This window comes from Mus pahari, chromosome 6 (assembly GCF_900095145.1).
Source record: "Mus pahari chromosome 6, PAHARI_EIJ_v1.1, whole genome shotgun sequence".
In the NCBI taxonomy this organism is placed as follows: domain Eukaryota; kingdom Metazoa; phylum Chordata; class Mammalia; order Rodentia; family Muridae; genus Mus; species Mus pahari.
This window is the reverse complement of record NC_034595.1, coordinates 45920614-45943540: the sequence shown is the minus strand read 5'-3', so window position 1 is coordinate 45943540 and position 22927 is coordinate 45920614. Positions and strand designations below refer to the sequence as shown.

At 39.7% G+C, this 22927-nt stretch overlaps 1 long non-coding RNA gene across 1 annotated transcript; it reads left to right on the top strand.

Moving 5' to 3' along the window:
- Positions 1-1497: 1497 nt before the first annotated feature.
- LOC110323954 lies at positions 1498-18379 on the top strand. Its single transcript, XR_003844094.1, has 6 exons — positions 1498-2118; positions 11662-11743; positions 14024-14147; positions 15029-15156; positions 17270-17347; positions 17929-18379. It is a non-coding gene; the product is annotated as an uncharacterized LOC110323954 (long non-coding RNA).
- The last annotated feature ends 4548 nt before the right edge of the window (positions 18380-22927 follow it).

Here is a 22927-nt window from a genome sequence, read left to right as displayed (position 1 = left end):
GCATTGAGTGTGCAAGGCAAAGAAATGGGAGCTATTTTTCTTTCTTTGGATAAGGTCTCATGTAGCCCAGGCTGGCTTTGAAGGTGTTATATAGCAGAAATGACCTTGAACTTCTGCTCCTCTTACCTTCTAAGCACTAGGATTGTAGATATTTACTATCATGCTTGATTTAGGTCATTCTGAGTACTGTTCTGTGCATGCAAGGAAACCACTTTACCAGTTGAGCCCCATCTCAGCCTGCTTATACATAAACTTCATGGACTGAGCACTGTGCAGACACAACTGAGATACGAAATAGAATCCTCCCAGTGTTCCAGAGCCCTGGTGTGAAACCCATGATAAAAGAGCTCACTTCAAATACCTGATTCCTAATTCCAGATATCCCTAGCCAAAGACCCTGACTATAAGTATAATAATATGAAACACAGACCGTCTTAATACATTTTTTTGTTTGTATACATCGAGCGGTATTATGATAAGCACAGTAGTTGCCAAACCTAAAAAGGAACATGAAAGAGCCCAGGCCCAGATGGTTTCTCTTAGCAATCCAGGGAGCGGTCATCTTTTTTTGTTTACTTTGAACTAAGAATTCTTTATTCTAGAAATTAGGTAAATGACAGTTTGATTCCAATGTGTTTTAGCTATACTGTTATTAACTAGCACTATTATTTTGTGTGTATGTGAGAGGAGAAAGTAATATTCAGTCTGGAACCCTCAGCTAGAAAAGGCCGGGGATCTAGAGTAGAATAATCTAGATTCAGAAAATGCTAAGGAATGAAAATGTACCTTTCTCTTTTGGTGTATTTCTCACCTTCCCATTTGGTTTTAATTTACATTTCCTTGAGATACATGGTGCTTTTCATTGAAGTCACTGACCACTAGTGAATGTATGTATGTGTGTGTGTATATATATATATATATATATATATATATATATATATATATATATATATATATACATTCCATTTTAAATGGGCTACTTGGCTCTGTTGTGTTGTCCCAGCTCTTGCCGGTCTGGACAGCAGTCCTTTGCCAGACATGACCTTCGTCAGCGTTTTAGAGGCTCACTGTCCCTGAGATCACTCTTCATTTTCATCATGGTGTCTTTTAATGAGCAGAAAATTTAAACTTTAATCGTTTTTGTGACTTAGGCATACATTCTCCCTTGCCAAAAACCTTATAGCTTTAATGCTTAGACATAGCTCATTTATTTCTTATTTCTGCCTTACTGATTTTCATGATTTTTGAGAATAGATCTTCTAAAATATGTAAAATAACAGCCAGTTAAAATTACTTTTATTTAGGATCAAGTATGTTTAACAAGATCACAAAAATCCTATTAAATATGTCTTTTGAGAAAATGTATGCAGGTATGGAATTGTGGAAAAAAAAAAAAAAAACCAGATCATCTTCCAAAGTTTGTTCTGCCTTCTGGCATGGAGTTTAATAACACTAATGATTTTTCTGATCTGAAGGCAACCTTGACATCCTTTAACATAGTTGCTTCAGGTAAGGGTATGGACTGCGCATGTCTGGGTCACAGTCAGCACTTACACAAGGAGTCCCTTCCCACAGGAACCTGGGAGGAAAATGAACAGGTTACTTCCTCCTCGTGGTCCCACTGGTCCTCATACCTGCCTTCTCTATACAGCTAGATCGGAATAATATGACTGGCCTCACTCTTTCAGGCTAAGACTGTAGCTTGTGCCCCTGGGAAGCATGCTGCTTGATCTTAGTTGTCACTGTCAACATGATCGATTTTAAAATCATCTGGAATCAGACCTCCAGAAGTGTCTAGCCGGCTTACCTGAATGGGGAGACCCACCCTGAAACAAAAAAGGAAGAAAAGAGAAAGCAAGTCGAATGTCAGCCTTTCTTGCTTGATTTCCTGTTTCATCCGAGTGTGGAGAGTAAGGCGTCAAAGCCGAGGAGCACTTCCGCTACTTTGTCTTTCCCACGTGATGGACTACATCCTCACACTGTGAACCAAAGCAATCCCTCCATTGAGTTGCTTTTCAGCTTTTTTGTTGGGTTTTGCAATTCTGAAAATTCATCCCAGCCAAACATTGAGTCATGCCCCCAGTCCTTCAGTAGCCTTTTGTCACCGGCAGTGAAAAGGTAAGTAATGTGGATTGTGTGTCTCCCATCTGCTGTGTGAGAGGAGGAGTGTGTATGACGCTGCTGAGTGAGCAGGCCGCTGGATATTCTCTTCAGCAGAGGGCAGCGGCTCATTTCAGCTCTCATGTCACATCTGTTCTGAAAATAGATTTCCTGAAACTTAAGTGACTGTGGATTAAGTTTTGGCAAGACTGATCCAGTGGAAGTCAAACAGAGCATGTTACCTCAGAGTGTCGGGAAGCCAGGCACTTGCTCAGTTCTGCTGCAGTTCTCTGCACATTGCTTCCTTTGAAATTTGCAGCCAGAGTCTAAATTTCTCACCTTCTAATGTCTGAAAATGCGGGCACCATTTGGCATTGTTGGTGTTGTCCAGGCAACCCATCCAAATTAGAATATATTTGCCAAATCGAAGAACAGTCCTCTAAAAGCTTAGACTAGTGCAATAGCAATGTTCTCCCAAGCCAGTTAAACCACGGACTGTTACTAGTTGTGGGCTTTGTGCCATTTCCACTGGTGACAGAATCCCATGGTGTGATGTCTTCCCAGAAGAATTTTCCCCCCTAACTTAAAAAAGTTTCTAATATAAAGGTTGTATTATCAACAAACGCCAGAGTTTGAAAGAACAAAATAGGATTTTGAAGATTACCCTTCTTTAACAATGCCTTAAATTTTTATCTCCTTATCCATTCCTCGTGGCTTTCTTTCTCAAGACATTATGGTTTATTGTGTCTCCAGCAGGTACCTTGCATGTGATTTACACAGTGAATGGCCCTGCTTTCAGAGCAAGTTAATGATATAATATCCCCATTTATATTCAGAGCAGTCAACACTCTCTAGCTCTCAGAATAATAAAAGCACCTGCATTTAATATACATGGAAGAATGGGAAGGCAAATAGCAGATAAGGCACAATCAGGTAAGTGTAATCAGATAAACTATCACAATATTATAGTAGATCAGCATCTGGTAATGACTTGAATTTTGAAAGACTGACAATCAGCATGGCCTACAGCAGCCAGGCATCCTCGTTCCCAGCAACTCTCTGCAGAGCTGATTGCTCCTCTCGTGTGTTTTCTGGCAGATTAAGCAGGTAGTTTCTTATTTTAACTCTTCTAGGACTACAATGTCACACAGAAAAATATCAGCAGTGTTCCTTTTGAGACCATATCAGAAACAAAAACAAGCGACACACCTGAAAGGGAAAAACGTTCCGTTCCCAGCAGTCATCTCAAACTGATCCAAATCAATTTTATTAAAAAAAAAAAAAAAAAGAATAAATATTGGAGTCAGCAGCAGAGCTTTCCTTTCTGCCTCAGTCTTTGTCTGCATGAAATTGACATTTTCTTCTTCCTCCTCTTCTTCTTTTAAACATCAGAGGATGCTTAGGTGACCAGAACCTATTCTGCAAGGTCATGTTCACTTTTGACCATAGCCATCTGGTAAACCTAGCTGTGTACACTAGTATTCAATGAGTCCTAGTGTATCAGACCCCCATGGATTCCACTAGAAAGCATTGAATTTGCCAAAGTCACAAGTGAAAAAAAACAAAACAAAAAAAAAACCAACCTAGCTTACAGGGTAGGTGTCACAGTTCTCTTTGGCTTCTTTTTTCTTTTTTTAAGTTACTCTATGTTGGAAGCTATGGCTCTTTTTATGTAACTGCTTTCACCTTTCCAGGTGTTTCCAAGACATAGGAAGTGTAGGTTGTGAGCCATGGGAGAGCTCAGGTACAGAGGAACTGCAGTAAACATATGCCCAACTAAGAGTTTGCCCTCATGTTGGTGCCCTTTACTGCCACAAGACCCGACTGCCTCCTGGTTTGCTGCAATTAAAAGTTATTCTATGCAGAAACTGAACTGCCATATCCATCTCCTGACAAGGGCTCTGCTCACTTTCTTGTTCCTGATCTAAGGGTGATAACCCCAGACACTGGGAAAACAGTGTTACATGAAACGTGCATAAATCCGGGTGTGGATGAGATGAGATAACCATCTGTTGCCCTTAGAACTGAGACAGCAAAGTGTAGGGAAACCTGTGCCTCTGCTACACAAACATCCCTCTTCTGGCAAGGCACACAGCCGCCTGGCAGATGGTCGGAGATGCCATACATACAGGCCTCTATAGCCTTCACCAAGAGGCAACCAAGCCAGCAAGCCCAGAAAGAGGGTCACTCCAGTCCTGCCCCTTGAGCTGAGGGTGATCTACTCCTGAGAGATCCACATGCCTCTCAAGGGGAGCTGCAGTCTCCCCTCGGCCCTCTCTTACAATCTACTGTATAATGTTTCAGACTGTCCTATGGTGATGAAATCTTTGTCTGTGTCCATATATGTTTAGGCTTGATTTATAATATCCTTTGTCTATTGCTCACTACAGAACAAACTTCATAAAACCAGTAACTACTCCGGAACAAGGAACATCTGTGTTTTTTGACCAGTTTCACTCATGATTGACTTTACAATAACTATACACCATTACCTTTTAGGGTCTTCCCACAGTGAGTTCTCAGAAAAAGGAAAAACTAGATAAATAAAATTAAAAAGAGGTGATTTTTTTTTCTATTGAAAACTAAACAAACACGAGCACACACAGGAACACACTTTACTGGTCATCTCTCTCTGGACCTAGTGTTTCTTGGCTCTTTGAGCATTGTTCAAAGACTAAAGAAACATACAAGCGGCAAGGAATTTTCTCCAGAAGCCGAGTGAAGATAGAGGTTATCTATACTACAAAGGAGCAGTGGACTCCAACCCAGAGTGCTCAAGAGTCCCTGCTTGGGGCTCCCTTTTTTTGGGGGTCCAGGAGAAGGAGAAATCTGTTGCTAGGGGTTGGGTATAGGCAACCTTTTGGTTTTAATTGATGTCCTTTTCACATCAGACATATCCTGAAACTTACCCTGGATCTGCAGGCAATGGGCTGGTCAAGCTAAGACTGGCTTTAGGTACATGCACAGTAAGGTAAACATGTCCTCTGAGTGAACTTTTATCATCTTGTGCATGGTTTTATCAGCCTGTGCATGATTGGGTATGCATGTGATTGAAATTATACACATCATGGTAAAGGATGTGTGTAGTGAACTAAGGCTTACAGAACCCAAGCCTATCCGTTGAAAGCAGACCACTTACACCCTGCTCCTAGCCACCAACCCTTCCTTCTCCTAGACTCACAAAAGGAATACCCAGGTCGCAGTGACCAGGCACTCTTTAAGTTGCAAGCCTTCTCAGATCACACTTTTCATGCAGCACATTTAACCTATATTTAAACTTTGCTTTGGAATCAAACCCCTGCTGCTTTAATTCATCTGCGATTCTTCCACTCTTTGGACAAGATCCCAAGAACCTGGAAACAGTTGCTCAGACAGAGACTACCAGTAACAAGACTGCTCTATTTTCTGTGGATACAATGTCTCTTAAGAGCATGTTTGTCTCTCTACCTATCTGGTTTCAGATTGCTGTAACAGTCTTTTTTTGATGGTAGGGAAGGTTGATCTAAGATCAGGGTGCCAGCGTGGCAGGCTCTGGAAGGTCCTGTTCCTGGCTTGTAGTCAGTTGACATCTTACTGTGCGCTTCCCAAGGACAGAGAAAGTCGGATCTTTGGTTTGTTTCTTTATTCAGTTATAATCTCACTAGGAGGGGCCTATTACTGTGACTAGATCTGTGCCTGTTACAAATCTCCAACGCCAGATATTGTCACAATAAGGGTTATGACTTCAATGAGTGAATTTTGGGGGAGTCACACTTCAGTCTTTCCACCATGCTACCCAGTTGTATCATTTTGGTAAAGCTGCTAAGGTTGAAACAGAACCACTGTCTTCAGAAAAAGGGAGTCTTGAAGACTATCAGTTCGGTTCGTAATGGATCAAGTACCAGTTGCCTGGGAGTCCTGGCAGCCCTGAGTGTCTCCCATCTTCATCCATACCCATCCAGGTGCCTGTATTTCCTCATCCACAATGCACCACTGTAGTCTAATAGAGGGAGATCAGTCCAAGAGAAAGTGTTTATGTTAATAGTTAAAAGGAAAAATGGCAGCTTTCAGGGTAGTAATTGGTACCATCAGTCCCTTGTATGCCTGTTATTCTTTCTGCCCTTTGTTACTACTTTCTGCACTGTAACATGGACCAATTAGAATTTGGAATTAAATTAACACAGAGAGGAGAATTAATCTACGTAAGAAAATTTCCGTTATAATTTCCATTGTATTACCACAGGTGTAAAAGGGCCGAGTTTCAGGTTTTGAATGACTGGGATAGAAAGCATAGAGGAGTTTGTGGAGAAGTGGGGATCAATTATAACCCTGCCTTCTGAGCAGTCTGTTTTGTACGTTTATTTCCATATAATCCATTATCGAATGCTTTGGGGGAGATGGGTTGAGATTTGCATTTTACAATTGAAATAGTGAGTCTCTTCAAGGTCAGAAGATGAAATCTAGATTATCAATTTAAACATGAATTGCACAATGCTAGAAGTTGAAAAGGCGTCCCCCACTTCTCATTTTACTTCTTTGAGGCTTACCAGGGAAGAATCAAAGAAGCTATTGTTACTATTTTAAGTTGTCATTGTCTGAGTCTGGGCTGTGACAAGCAATGCTAACCATGTTTAAAAAAGATACATTACTGCTCTGATATCTAGGAGTCATCTTAGACAAAATGTGATGGAGATTATTTCATCTTTCAGACTGAAAACATTTCTGTTTTGCTGGAAGCCACATTACCATGTCTTTTGTACACAGGATGGCAATAGTGCAGCCAGCATTATTCTCTGCTTACACTGGCATGTCTCACCCTCACAGTCATCCTCTTGAAGGCCTGGGGTGTTACAGTAAGGAGTTATCAAGCTGTCTAAGGTGTGGCCTGATCATTGACCACAGCACACCACGGTTGCATTTGACTGTGAAGCATGGACTGTCCTAACTGAAGAAGTTGGCTCATACAAATCATTTTTGGACATGAAGCCCCGACTTTTTTGTTTTGAGTCAAGGTCACAAGTGCCCAGGCTGGCAACAAGCTTGCTGTGCAGCTGAGGATGACCTCGGGTTCCTCGTCCTCCTGCCTCCAGCACTGCGTGGGAAGCTTACACGCATGCGCCCCTGTGCCCAGTTTACGTGCTGCTAGGCATCGGACTTCGGGGTTCATGCTGCTAGGCCAGCACTCAGTCAGCCGAGCCACATCTTCTGCTCTGAAGTGTTGACCTTCTAGAAACGACAAGAAAAAGGAGAAAAATGTCTGTGAAAACGTGGCATGAGGACTTCCCCAGAACTGCATGCACTTTCCCTCTCCTATAGTTTTGGGCTAAAGATTTTCGGTGACAAAATAATACTTGTAAATTTCATTTTCAATGATATTTGGGTTCTATTACACCCCAAATGTAAAGGTGGCCCCCTTCAAGTTCTGGCAGCCAGAGCTGGCGCAGCCTTCTTGTGTGTCCCTGTTTTGCTGCTCATTTCCAGGAAGATGTTGAACTAACTTTGACTTCAGTTTTATCATGAGAGGTGGTGTTTTGCTTCTGGTTTTGAGCATAGCTGAGATCTGTTTGGTCTTTCAGAATATCTGAGTCTAGGTTTCTAATAGACATTAATGCCAGACATGTGCTACTTCCCCAAGCCTCAGACTGAGGTCACTGGTGCTAAAAGTTCACTTGTGAAGACGGTGTGGGGGGCAGTCCTTTGGAGCCCCAGGTGTAGAATGCCGCTACTGTCATGGGAGGGACTGGTGTCCTGAGCAGTTGTTTCTGAGCCTTACTAGCTTTATCCTAGGCCAAGATATAATAGAAAGTAAATTAAAAATGAAAGGAGAATATTATTTTCATAGTATTTTAAATGATCTCATTTAATAACTTTAGATAAATTTCAGAAATTTTTGTTATTGTGTGATAACACATTTATCCAACAACACATACATAAAATTCCCTTTATACACATAAATGTGTATGTATGAAAGATATGTATGTGTATGTGTGTGTGTGTGTGTGTGTGTGTGTGTGTGTGTGTGCGTGTGTGTATGAAATTTGATCATGTTCATTCTCCCCTCTCTTCCCTCCTCTAAGGAACAAGTATGTTTCATTGGAGATGAAAAATGGCTAAATATAAAAAATGATCAGTGGAGAAAAATCATCTGAGAAGATAGTAACTTAGCTGACTAATGAGCATTATGATTAACATATTCTACACATCTATCAATAGCAAGGTTCAGTATGCCTCTGTTCCTCTCCAAAATTAATAATCACAGGTACCTGGGCCTTTCTACTGTTTGAATAGTCTCATTGGCTCAGGCAACCGAATATCAGAGAAGAATGTGATCTTCCTCCTGTCTGTTGATCAGCAGTTTTCCTCAGGGCCTTCTCCAGCCTCAGCTCTCAGTGAGGCTTTTTATTCCCTCTTACTGTGTAGGCCAGTTAAGTTCTAGTCTCTTTGTTTCCAAGACACTCTGAACAAAGTGTATTTACTGGATCATACGGATTCGCAGATGTGCTCTACATAGCTAAGTGTATTCACAGGCTTCTTGATGAGAGCATCTGTACTATTTGTTTTTGTGTACCTGACACATAGTAGGCACTGATGGGACATTTGCTGAACAAATGCTCAATGTACTTTCTTCTGTTAGCATGCAGCAAAAGATCTTCAAGTCAAAGGGAGCTTTTGATGTAAAAAAAAAAAACATTACGTGCTTATGTTTTATAGTGTGTTTTAAAACATAGAAAGTTGCTCCATAAATGTGGGAACAACCATTGGCTTGGTGATTATGAGAGAATGGGACAGTCATGCAGGCAGAGGACAGTAAAGTATGACAAGGGCCCTGGTGTTGTAGGTACAGCTTTGTCATAGACCTGGCCATGGTTCTGGGACTTACCCTCTTTAGACTCCCTCCTTCATTTCGTTAAATAGGCATGAAGAGGTGGTCTTACATGGATTCCAGACCATTTATGCTTTGATCCCCTTTTTATGTTTCAATGATCCTGTTACCTACCACAAAGAGCCCATCCCATTGGCTCCTCAAATCAAGCACGCGTCCCTGTGCCCTGTCCCAGTAGAGTCCTCTGGGTACTGCTTCTTTGTTGTTTCCTTTCATAGTCATTTCTTGCTCCTTTCAGTCTGTAGGGTTTGCCTTGACCTGCAGAGAGGTTTGAACACAGTGTGCTATTGGTTGGTGTACTGACTAGTTTTGTGTCAACTTGACACAGGCTGGAGTTATCACAGAAAAAGGAGCTTCAGTTGGGGAAATGCCTCCACGAGATCCAGCTGTAAGGCATATTCTCAATTAGTGATCAAGGGGGGGAGGTCCCCTTGTGGGTGGTGCCATCTCTAGGTTGGTAGTCTTGGATTCTATAAGAGAGCAGGCTGAGCAAGCCAGGGGAGGCAAGCCAGTAAAGAACATCCCTCCATGGCTTCTGCATCAGCTCCTGCTTTCTGACCTGCTTGAGTTCCAGTCCTGCATCCTTTGGTGATCAACAGCAACAGTAAGCCGAATAAACCCTTTCCTCCCCAACTTGTTTCTTGGTCATGATGTTTGTGCAGGAATAGAAACCCTAAGACAGTTGGAATTTCCATTCTTCCTATGGCAGCCTTGTTCACCCCTCCACTGCTCACTCAAGATGCCCACTGTGTCCTGACTCAGAACTCTTGGCCCATCTCCTGCCCCTTACCTGCAACTGACCCACAAGAACCTCTAAAGCCTTTTGCCCTGTATCCATCTTCTGCTCATATGGAGTCTGAGACCATTTCACCATGGGTTTCTCTTGCCCATCTCTACTTTCATGGTATGCTTCCACCTTTAATATGACAATAGCACTAAGTTCTGCTCTTTGATTGCTCATTATGTATCTGTGTTACTGTAGGGATTTATTCGCACCATCTTCAAGTCTTTGTACTGTACCCAATGGGTGGCTGCATTAACTTTACCGCATCTTTGGATGGTTTAAAGAACTTGTCCAGATTGTCCAAGATCAGACTTAATACAGTTTACGGTGTAGCAAGATACATGTCAGCCTCTGCTCTTAGGCAATTCTTTGTTATTTCCTTCATGTCAGCCTTTTGTTTCAGAAGCAATACAGTATCACCATGTGACAAACATGTCACCATCTTTACACATACCACTGCATTGTTTTATTTGTCATTGTATATGATTTGTCTCTATTCATACAAACTTAAACAGAATAATGTGCTTCCAGTCCCCAACCTCACATGCTGACTAGGAGCATTTTTGCTGCTTTAGTTTTTAATATTGTCATTTTAATTACTAAGTAATTTTCATCAGATCGATTTATCTTAATTACATAAGGTTTAATTTTTGTTGCTACTGCAGAGCATTTAGATATTTTCATTTTGTGCTGAGATAAATGGTAATATTTTTGTGCCCTTTGAAGAAAGATGCTAATATATTGGCTTTCATAGAAAAAATTTTAATTTTCAAAGAACTCCCATGTATCTGTTCCTAGTCCAGTAATAACTAACATTTTTTCATATATTGTATTAACTCATCTCCCTTTATTTCTTGAGAATATGAGAGAAATTTTCAGTGTCTTACCATTAACTACTAAATACTTCTGGACTGACTTCTTAATGCTTAAAGACCTTCTCTAAGGTCAGCTAATGATCTGTAACTGCTGTCTCCAGTCCAAGTTTAAATTTTCATGATAGTAATAGATAACTTCTCATATTTGGTTTGTGCAAATTCCAAGTATGGCACACACATTGCACTTGGTTTTAGTATTATTCTGAAAGGTAAATAAACACACCCATAGTCTCCCTATGTACCAGGCCTTTACATTTTGCGCCTCTTGTCTCAGCCTCTACAGTGCTGCGATTTTAGGTGTTTGCCAGCCCTGTATACACACATTTAACACCACCAGCTTGTTAGACAGTGGTCCTGTAAAGCATCTCAGCATCTTAACCTTGACTATCTCCTCCAGTCTGTAACTTCCCTATCTGCTGTATTTGTTTCATTGCTAGTTAAATATAATGGATTTAATAAAATTTTAGAAAAATGTTTTAAGAAAGACTAGGTAAATGTATTTTTTCAAGTTGAGGTTAAGTTTAGCACACTTCTCAGCACATTTAACCAAATCCTATGCTTTCCTTCTTTGCATCCCCAGAAAGAAGCATTAATGTTGAGGATCTCGAGACTCTGTTAATAGGAACATCAGTGGAGATGATTTCTCAGGGTGGCTTTTCATTGGGAACCAAATTCAAATATCTGAAGTTTTTCTCTCTCAACCTATGGGACAGGCTATGAGCTGGAGATGTTGAATTTAACTTTGAGCTGTGAATACATTGTTTCCTAATGCTTTAACTTCTCATTGCTCATTTGCTTTGTTTATTGTCATGGTGTGTATAGGCAATATCACTGGTTAGTCTCAGCAGAGGATCTGAAATGCAGACGAGAAGAATCAACATTAAACTTTCCTACCCAGTCTCTTGCTTTAAATTTATTTTTGGTCCCTAAATATTTGCTTAACTTAAGCTTGAATGTTAACCATTTCTTTTAAGAAATGGCTTTGCTATATTTTCACTATTACTAAGAAATCAGTTTCTCTCTCTTTATCTCTGTCTCAGTGTCTGTCTCCAGATGGCTCATTAGACCCAAGAAGCAATTCTCTTTCATTTATAATATCTGCAAGTATTTGAATTGATACTGGTAAGTTACATCTTTTTTTCAGTATTCCTTCATTGGTCTTATGGTACTTGTTCCTGCTGTGATAATCCTCTAATATTTTTACCATGCATGTAAGTGCTGTGTGTGCCAGCAGTGATGTGAAGGCAGAGATTGTGTGTGCGCCTGTGTGCCTGTGTGCGTGTGTGTGCGTGCGCGCATGTGTGCGTGTGCACGTGTGTGCGTGTGTGTGCATGTGTGCGTGTGCGCGTGTGTGCATGCACGTGTGTGTGTGCGCATGTGTGCGTGCATGTGTATGCACGTGTGTGTGCATGTGTGTGTGTGTGTGTGTGTGTGTGTGTGTGTGTGTGTGTGTGTCCGTCCATGCCCAATGTTGGTGTACTACCATAACTGGGAGGAGAGGAGAAAACAGCATCATGTGGTCGGCTTTGTTTGTTGGTTTTATTTGGAACAATAAAGAGAAAAGTGAAACTGAAAGGAGGATGTTGCTGTAGGCTTGAGTTGATACAGAAAACTAAGGTGGTTTTAAGATCTCCTTAAATGTTCTCATTCCATATTTCTTAGGGGTAGAAAAACCAGAGTTGAAAGTATACTGTTTTATTAGATTGCCAAGCTCCTTTGTATTTGTATTTTGTTCTTGGTGAAAATGAAATCTTTGAGTCTTAGGCTTTGTTTGTTGGTCTTTTCTATATCAAATAGACACTTAGTTGCTAATCTGTTTCAGTTTTTCCTCAACTCCTTTTTTGTTAAATTTAGTATTTAATAATGAATATTTAACATAAGAATATTATACATTTAATATAAAAATGATTAATTTTCATTTGCATGTCTCACCTTTCTATCATGGACTGTAGTCTCATTTTGTAATGACTTAGGCCAACATTGTCACAATATTATTTTGGGGGGTAAATGCTAAGAAAGTCATCATGTTGAGTACTTAGACTATCATACCAGAGAAAGAATTGAATTCCTGTCTATTCTAAAATGCACAAAAAGGACCTTCTTATGTGACTTTTCTCTGAATTCTTTCTCTCTTTCAACACACACACACACACACACACACACACACACACACACACACATGCTGTAGCAAGGACAGAAATTAAATATAAGTGAATAATGTTAGCCGTTTTCTCAGATCGGTCATGAACTCTATGATTCTTAGACCTTGTATATGGAAACTCTAAGTAAGTGAGTCCCTGAAGTTGTGAATCTGAGTGAAGACTTAGCACGGGTATAGTTCTTAGAATAGGAGAAATCTTTTTGCTGTTAGCTTATTAAGATTTTGTTCCTTTCAATGTCTTAGAGTTTTCTCCTTTGTTTGAGGTAAGATCTTCTATGTAGCCCTTGTGGACCTGAAACTCCCTGTTGCCCAGAATGATCTTGAACTCATGGCCCTCCTGCCCCTTCCTCCCAAATAGAATTACAGGAATAATTATACCTGCTTCATGAACTGAGTTCTTACCTGTGTGTGACATATTAACTCTAGGAAGAGTTTTTACGTGGTCCAGGGACACAAGTTTATCTTTATCATCGTATATCAAAGTATATCTAATCGTCTTTCCCTTTTGATGTATGTAATTTGTAAGCTGTGGGCTTCTGAGCAGTATTTAGTCTATATTCACTTCTTCCTATGGCATAGCAGTCTGGCTTTTAAGCAAATAAGGGAGCAAATAAGGGAGTAAATTTTTCTCAATTTAGGTGAAGTTAAAATATGAAACCTTGACTATCCAATATGAATCATAGTATTGCTTAGACTAATCTACTATTGAGTATATCAAAAGCTACATGAATTAATCTTAATCATTTCTATTCTTTTAAAAATATCAACAGTTAAAAATTGCATATCTTATTATTAAAAATGGCTCTAAGTGGAGATGAAATCTCTCAAATGAAGGAATTAAAAACAAGAAGAGGATAAGGCAGAGAACCATTTTTCTTCCTAAAAACTTGAAATAAATTGAGATCAAGAAATATAACACACTGTTAAATAAATCAGAGGTCTTATGACATCTCTAATATTTTATAACGGTTTTTTTGACTTGATTTATGTACTTAAAATAACTATCAAGGTATTCTTTAAATGCTAGAACATAAATTACAGACCAAGCCTTGATTTATGTTAATGGTGATCTGAGGGATGTGGCAAGTGATTGCTGATTTCTGTAACATTCCCTAGATGGGGCGACAGGTCCCCAGGCACAGGAGGAAGTGCTGTCTTGGGATCCATTGGTTGACTTGTAGGTACAGGCTGTCTCCTAGGACATGATAGAATCTTGTTAAGAACTTGCACTTCTCTTTCAGATATCTCCAGATTTTGTTGAAAGCTGCTGTGCAGGTCCCAGCTGTTCCATGTCTTCATGGCAGATCAGATGTATGTGGCTGTCTGCAAGCAGAGTGTAAAAGATGGAACAGATTGTTTCCTTAGGTAAATCTCAGGTCTCTGATGTTTCCCAAGAATGTATAGGTCACCTGGCCATTAAGGTACCACTGTTCCATATTTTCACATTCCAGTCTCAGGACCTTTTGTTCATTTTGTGTCCTATATCCATCCCCATGATTCTTTTGCATGACTGTCATTCTCTTCTGATCCTCCAGGTATCATCTTAAATATAACCACCTTAGAGAATCCTTTCTGGGCCTCTTTCTCTACAGAGATCCCTGTAACCACTGTCCTGTTTATTTCCTAGCACTTTAAAAATAGCTCTTCCTGGAGCTTTCGTCTAACATTGTGTGCCTCCACAACAGATTCCCTGTGTCTAGGGGAAAATCTACTTCATTAATTACAGCAGTAGCGCATTTAGTGGCAAACAGTAAGCACTCTAGAAAATTATTAGATAAGTGAATACAGATCTGTAAGATTGCATTTGAAAAAAATACCTGAACTTTAAGAAGTGTAAGAAGCATGCTATATTCAATGATCCTCATGCTTCCTTAATGCCGAGACCTATTAATACAAGTTTCTCATGTTGTGATTACATGAGATTATCTTCATTGCTACTTCATAACTATAATTTTGCTACTGTTAATAATCATATTGTAAATATCTGATATGCTTATGGGCTTAGGCAATCCCTGTAAAATGGTTTTTCAACCCCCAAATGGTTCATGACCCACATGTCGAGAATCACTGCTTTAAATGAACATGTCCATAAACCCAAGAGATATCTATACAAATGTCTGTTTCCCATTCAAATAAGCTTTTTGTGATGGTTCAGTACACAGGCTGTAGGGTTCCGCATGAGAACTCATGGTCATGGCCAAGCCCTTCTCACACTCATGATGTTCTCCATCTCCGTTTGTTTGCAGGTGCACACAGGCTGACACTCTGCAGATGCACACATGCCATTGAAATAAACCACGAGTGTTGTATGGCTTCCAGAGCCCTGCCTGTGCCTGTACCTCTTCCTCTTCCACTCAAGAACTCCTGTTAGCAGGTAAGCTAGTGGATATAAGTGTAAGGCTTTATAGGGACTACCTTAAATAACACACATTTATAGTAAATGGCAAACAAATAAACCAATTATAAATATTAGGCTTCTTGTGGCAATGAATCGTGGTTGCAGTTAATAAAGACACTGTGCTTATTCAGACAGTGTCACATGTCATGTTTTTAATTTATGTTTTAGCAATTGGTCTCAAACTTCTGGGGAACATTTTATTGTTTATGTAACTTTTAGGGAATGCTTTTTACACAATGCTCTTTAGTCAAGAGTCTAAATGACATTGTGGAAGAGAATGCTTAGAAAGAATTGCAGAAGAGCCTTTACTGACGCTAGACAGGTATTGTTTCAGAATGATTAACATAATGATTATTAATATTTAAGCTGAACCATATAAATGCAAATGACACACATCTTTCCCTTAATGCAGTTTCATTCAGTTAAAACTAATTAATTTGTTAATATTTTCTACTAATCTACCATTTATCTAAAACACACTTGGAATATTTTCTAAACCTCATAAGAAGTAAGAAGATAGCATTACAATGAATCTTTTGTGTTTCTCTGAGTTTTTCTAAAGACAGTCCGTCGATTATGTCAGCATGCTGGCACAGCGTTAGTCTGCACTGGCATATGTGTTATCTTGAGGACCCTGGCACACTCCAGGATAGCTCTGGCCATAGAAGTTACCCAATAGTTGAAAGAACAAGAGACATATAGAAAAAAAAAAGCTACCTGTATATGCTACATTGTTTCAGTTACTATAGTCTCTATGTACCATATAGACACATAGACACCTTTGTTTCTAGAAGAATAACAGTGTTAGCACCTCCTTTCACTCAGTTTTCCCTAATCTTAATATCTTACATAGCCATACCTGTTTACTAAACCGAGGTTTTACCATTCATACATTATTAAGAAAACTACATGTCTTTTCAGGTTTAATGAGCTTTTTAAATAATGGGTATCTTTTTTTTTCTGTTCCAGGGCCTAATATTATATTTAGCAAATATGTGTTTAATACAGGATAAAATAGAAAGGAAGATGAAAAGAGTTTTGTAAGTACTCAGCATTAATACTGTTAGTATTTAGTGTATCTCATGTACATCAACAAACATATTTTTAAGATAAGATTTTTTTTTTTTCCTCCCATGGAGAAAAGGTTTATTGGGGGTAAAAGGACAAAGTGGGGCAATGAAGAAGGAGGAGGAGGAGGAGGAGGAGGAGGAGGAGGAGGAGGAAAGAGAGAACTTAAAATTAGTTTTGATACCTATTTTTAAATTGTGTGTGTGTGTGTGTGTGCGCGCGCGCATGCACGCACGCGATCTAACTGTGTAGCCTAGGCTGGCCTAGAACTTTCATCATTTTACCTCAGCCTTCCAAGTGTTGGAATTACAGGAGTATGCTATTATATCTAGTCACCTATTTTAAATTCTCTTCTCTCAACATGTGGATTCCAGAGGTAAACTTAGGTCATCAACTAGAGTCGCAGATATACTTCCCCACTGAACCATCTCACCAACCCTCTATCTTTAATTATTTAGAAAATGACAGATACCACCCTCTATAGTTTTAGTTTGAAACACTTTTATGTGTAGTTTTTTTTAAAATATGAATATTCTTTTGGTTAACATTACTCATTCATTGTTCATTTCATTTTTTCTTTCTTGCAAATGATATATTGATTTTTAGTACATCTATAGTTTTACAGATCATAAAGGATAATGTTAATATTTTACAGATCAAAAAGAATATATCATGTGAGGATCTAGGGACCACATCCTATTTGTTTTGTATATTTTTAACTTGACTAATATATTTAAACTAAACTGAAAGCTGTAAAGTTGAAAATGAACCTCTCTGCTCTTGGAGACCTGTGTCCCCAAGGGAAGGGATGCACTGTGAGGTCTTTAGCCTGAGGCAGCACAATGGGAATTTTTAGCATATACCCAGGTACAAGTGCAGCTTCAAGCCTAAGCTTTCAGAGGTCTTCCAAGTGAGCTCTCAGAAGACTATCGCAACTGATGTGTTTTACTATGTTTTGATGTGTGACTAGGGGTGTCATTGCTTGGGCGTTTCCTATGATTGGACATTTTTCTGTTTCTAGATCATGAGTTTTACTACTTGACAGCAGTCATCAGCACCCGAGAAGAAGGACCCTAATTGTCTCTGACTTTGAGAACAGGTGATTGTTCTTCTCCCAGGTCACAAGTTCTGTAGTGTTGAGACCTCTCCCGCTGTTGTCAGAGGCCATTCTGTCACCTATGAAACAGAATCGAGGCGACTAAACATCTGGGATGCCTCCCACTGCCACCATCCCCCCCTCCCCTTTACAAGACATAGGCTTCAGTGGCTGGACATTGTGAGCTAACTCTTGGTATAAGGGTATACCCTTCCTGGACAAGAATGCGGAGAATAGAGAAGTATCTGAAGTTAAGCAGGCTTGGCACATCCTGAATCCAGTACCAACTAGGAACTCTTCGACATTAAGTAACTGAGGCTACTTAGCCTGAGCTTTCTTGACATTAAGTGTAAGATGGCTATAGAGGTTGATCTGTCATTTGAAAGACATGTGAAAATATTTGGCGTGGTATCTGGCATACAGGGTACAATTGGATAAAAGTTTATTTAATGAAGAGATGGATGGATATACTTTCTAGCTGTTTGAACACCTTATGTTTTAAATAGGTGTATAACTATTTGTGATAGAAGTTATGGTAAATATCAGATAAATGAATTAAATATCCATTTATTTCTCTCTCTCAGGGTTACAGACAACATAAGCAAACTCTGGCTAGAATTTGTTGGATGAACAGTCAACCTGAAATTCAGGAGTTGGAGCGGCAAGCAGTTTGATGCTACAAACTGGATCTCCAGGGACGTCAGAAGCAGAGTGTTATGGACCTTTCCTTTGTAATGCCTATGCCTTTATTTCTTTTCTTTAGTGACCTGCTATCAGTTTTCAGGAAGACAGGGCTGCGTCCTACAGCATAAACACTGATATCATCCCTTCTCTGTATTGGGGCACTTCACAGGCCAAAGGGAATGTTGGGAGAGTAATATGTTTTTAAATTTTTTTTAAATTGATGTACTTTATTTAAAATGTTATATAGTATAGAAAAACTAATTGTAGAGACAACAGATATTATTAATTTATAATACTATCTGGATGTCGCCTTGTGCCTTTGCCTGTATCTCACCCCTGTGTGTCTCCTTGTGTCTTTGTTCCGTCCCTCAGCCTTGCCACCCCTAAGCACCTGCCATTTATGTCCCTTAGATCGCCTTGCGTTCTTCAGAGTATCATATACATGGGATCATACAATACATAGCTCTCTGTGTGACTTTTCTACTCTGCACAACTACTTGGAGACTCACCCAGGCTGCAGTGCATAACACTCATTGCTTTGTTTCTTTTTATGAATAACTCGTACTGAATGGAATATATAGCTTGCTTATCTATTTACTAGTTGGCAGGCATTGTACTTATTTCTCTTTGGGGATGTTACCATAAAAAAAGTTAGGAGAATTTATGTGTTTTTGCATAGATGTGTGCACATGCTCATGTGCGCGCGCGCACACACACACACACACACACACACACACATATCTTTTGGCTAAACTAGAAGTAGGTGTATATTTAATGTTTTCATAAATTGCCCAGCAGCAGTAAGTGATTGCACCATTTTATATTCCTACCAGAAATGTCTGATAGTTGCACTTGTTCCTTATCTTCACCAACACATAGTATACGTTTAGCATTCACTTTGAAAACAGAACTTTAGAAAGGCTAACAAGCCAATTAAAAAATAATCAATGGAAACAGATACAGAGACTCACAGCCAAACATTAGATGGAGCTCAGACACTTTTGTGGAAGAGTTGGGGGAAGAATTGAGGGACCTGAAGAGGACAGGGACTCCACAGGAAGACCAACAGAGTCAATTAACCTGGACACTTAGGAGCTCCCAAAGACTGAACCACCAACCAAAGAGCAATTGTGGGCTGGATCTAGGCCTCCCACACATATGTAGCAGATGTGCAGCTCAGTCTTCATGTGGGTCCCACAACAACTGGAGCCAGGACTGTCCCTGAATCTGCTGCCTGCCTGTGGATCCCGTTCCCCAAACTGGGCTGCCTTATCTGGCTGAATGGGAGAGGGTGCACCTAGTCCTGCAGTGACTTGATGACCCAGGGTGAGGTGTGATGATGGGGGGGGGGGGGGCTACCTCTTCGCAGAGGAGAAGGGAAGTGGGATGGAGGGAGGCACTAGGAGGGGGAACTGGGAGGAGAGGAGGAACAGATATTGGGATGTAAAGTGAATAAGTTAGTTAATTAAAAATTTAAACTTACACAAATGGTGACAAGCATATTCAGTGTATTTAGCTACCAAAGAAATGAGAAATTAAAACCACAATGCCATGTTCATTCAAGTGGTAATAGGAAAATATAACTAATAATTTTATATTATTATGGTCAGTTTATAGATGGAAAACTGAGTTCCACAGAATTAACTTGATCAAAACAGAAATTTATGTTGCAGTCATTTGAAGGTCTTATAATCTCAGGTTGGAAAGGTGGGAATTTCCTTACTATCCCCTTTTCTGGGAAGATAGGCTGCCGTAGTCACAGTGGATATTATCAAAGTGCTAGTGAAAGTTTTGCTATCAGTTGGGAAAAGTTCTGTACTATAAAGGTTGTCTTTGTATTATTCAAATGCAGATTGTATTATTCAGATGGCAGATATTGGATCATGCCTTGTCTGGGTATTTTGTAAACGTTCCCTATCTCACCTTCTGATTGGTTTATTAAAAAGCTGATAGCCTATAGCAAAGGAGGGAGAAAATAGTCAGGGCTTCCAGCAGAGACAGGAATGCTGGGAAAGAGTGAAAGGCAGGAGATTTTGTAGGAGGCTAGGTATATTTTTTGGACCAGTGAAGTTTTCATATCCAGCCAGATAAGGAGGAGGAAGAGAAGTAAGTGCTGAGGCTAGAGACTGAGAGATAATGTGCCATGTAGCAGAATGTAGATTAGTATAAACAGGCTAATGTAAGTTATAAAAGCTAGTTGGGGACAAGAGTAAGCTAAGGCCTAAAGCTATTGTAAATGTCTTAGTTGGGGTTTTACTACTGTGAACAGACACCATGATCAAGGCAACTCTATAAGGACAACATTTAATTGGAGCTGGCTTATGGGTTCAGAGGTTCAGTCCAGTATCATGAAGGCAGAAGCATGGCACCATCCAGGCAGGCATGGTGCAGAAGCAGCTGAGAGTTCTACATCTTCATCTGAAAGCCACTAGGAGAAGACTGGGTCCCATGTGGTTAGGAGGAGGGTCTCATTGCCCAGCCTCACAGTGACACACTTCTTCCAACAAGTCCACATCTCATAGAGGCACTCCCTGGGCCAAGCATGTTCAAACCGCCATAATAAATACATATAAGTCTCTGTGTTGTTATTCAAGTATGGGGCAGGCATGTTATAGCTGTCTAGTTATCCTAAAGTGTAAAATACATGTGTTTCCAACATTCTTTGTCTGGATTCTTCTTGGAGAAGTATTCAGAACATGGGAAATATGTGAAAACTTTACTGGTCCAAAAAAGGTACATAGTCTCCTTAAAACTATGACCCCTAAAAATCATTTTTAAAAAAAGTCTTATGTAGCCCAGGCTAGCCTCTAAAGCTTTATAGCTGAAATTGGTCTTGAACTCCTGATCCTTGTGGTTTCATGTTCTGGGTGCACTGTCTTGTCACTCAGTTTTATGTCAATCCAGGGGTTGAATACAAGACTTTGTGCATGCCCGCATAATACCTTACCATCTGAACTGCACCCCGAGCTCTTGTTTGTGTTTTTATCTGACAGATTTCAGCTTGACTCACGCTGTACTATTTCCTAGCCATTTGATCTTGGGCAGATTTTTACGTAAACTCTTAATTTTCAACTTCCTCCTTTGTAAATTGGAAATAGGCATCCAGATGTTGGTGTTCTAACGGCTGGAGGATCTTATACACTTATATACATGTTACAGCTATGTCGTATACTTAACTAGTCTGCAGCACTGAAGGTACCACACCAGTACTGATACATGACCAGCATAAGAATATGCATACTAAGCTTTGTACTCACTATCAAGCTCAAAACACGAACTCATTATTCAATATCTTGCATATAAAGGACTTGTTCTCTCCTTTAGGAAATGGTAATCTCAAGACAGACTATGACAATTCACTTTATAGTAGTAGTTCCTAAGAAGTAAAGGAAGTATTCTTTTGAGGAACTTGCTATAGTTGCTGTTGAGCCACATCCTTTGAGTTTTAGAGTTCAAGGATCAGACACATCAGAGTCACAGAGTGCAGAGAAATCAAAGCCACCATGATACAGAACAGTATGGAGCACTGCCCCTTATGCTCAGAAGCCTGAAGCCTAGTTGCAGTTTTGTGGGCTCATCTTTCTCCTCAGGTACTCACCCTTCCTTGGTAGATGTGCTTGCTTCATCCTCCACTGTCTGTGCTACCACTGGCTCTTTTCCAGGCCTCTGGGAATGTTGCTATAACTACTAAGGATACATTTTTTTCTGTCCTATTAGTTTCCTCGGAAATATGCTCAATGCTTTTGGTCAGTACTTGGGGACTACAGTGAGGCTTCCTCCAAGCATTTGGATAAAAGATTATGAAGAGAGACAAATACACATATTTACTGGCCACCTCCAGCAACGTTCACTCAAGTTGTCCAATAATGAGTTGGTCCTGCAGAAAGTCTGATATTCTGCTATTTGGCACCACTGTTCTTATGCAAACTTCTCAAAACTGAGAATAATTGTTTCACCGTATTGGAAAACTGTGCCCTGTTTTTCAAAACAACCAGGTCAGAAGATCTCTTAATGTCCCAGCTATGAGTGTATGAGTGGAAGGTTATTATTGGTCCCTCGTGCAGTATAATTTATGTAGCATTCAACTGTGCTGGTTTAAGCACACATCTCCAGCTTGACCCTGGGATGGTGAAGGAGTGGAGATTATGATCATCATCATACATCTTGTTCCTTAAAGTGTTGACACGTATCTTCTCTGTGTAGCATTGTTTGATGCTATCACTTTGCAGCACAACAAAATTATTTCTATTTCACAATTTCACTTCACAGTAGGTGCATAACACTTTAGAGTAGAGACACTTAGCAACTTTGAGGTTCACAACCCACCCACTCATTCATTCATTCATTCATTCATTAAAAGTATGGTAAAGTATGTATTAAAATATATATAAAATATATATAACATTTTTCATATTTCAAATGGGCATTTCAGCATATTCAGTACATTTATGTTTATATATAATCACCAACTTATTTTGTATTATAGCAACTTGAAGTCTATACCTACTTAGCAATAATTGGCACTGTTTTCTGCCCACAGCTCCCAGTAATCGCTTTCTCTAAGTAATAGACTTTTAAAAAAAAATTCATTCAGTGGGTTCATTCAGATCTGTCTTTTTATTTTAGATTTCAATTCACGTTGATAAATCAGAAATGGTGTGGAAACCAGAAAAAGGAACCTATATATACTGTTGGTGTGAATGTCAACTAGAAAGATTTTAGTGAGGGTAACTAACACTAAATACTTTTTTAGAAAACCAGTTCAAACCTACTATTATGGAAGCAAGAGGTATTTAAATTAAGTTTCCACATACTGGGAGAGACAGTGTCCCAACTAGACACCAAATGAAACCCCCAGCAACAGGAACAAGTTAAAATTGTTTTGAGTCTTTGTCCATG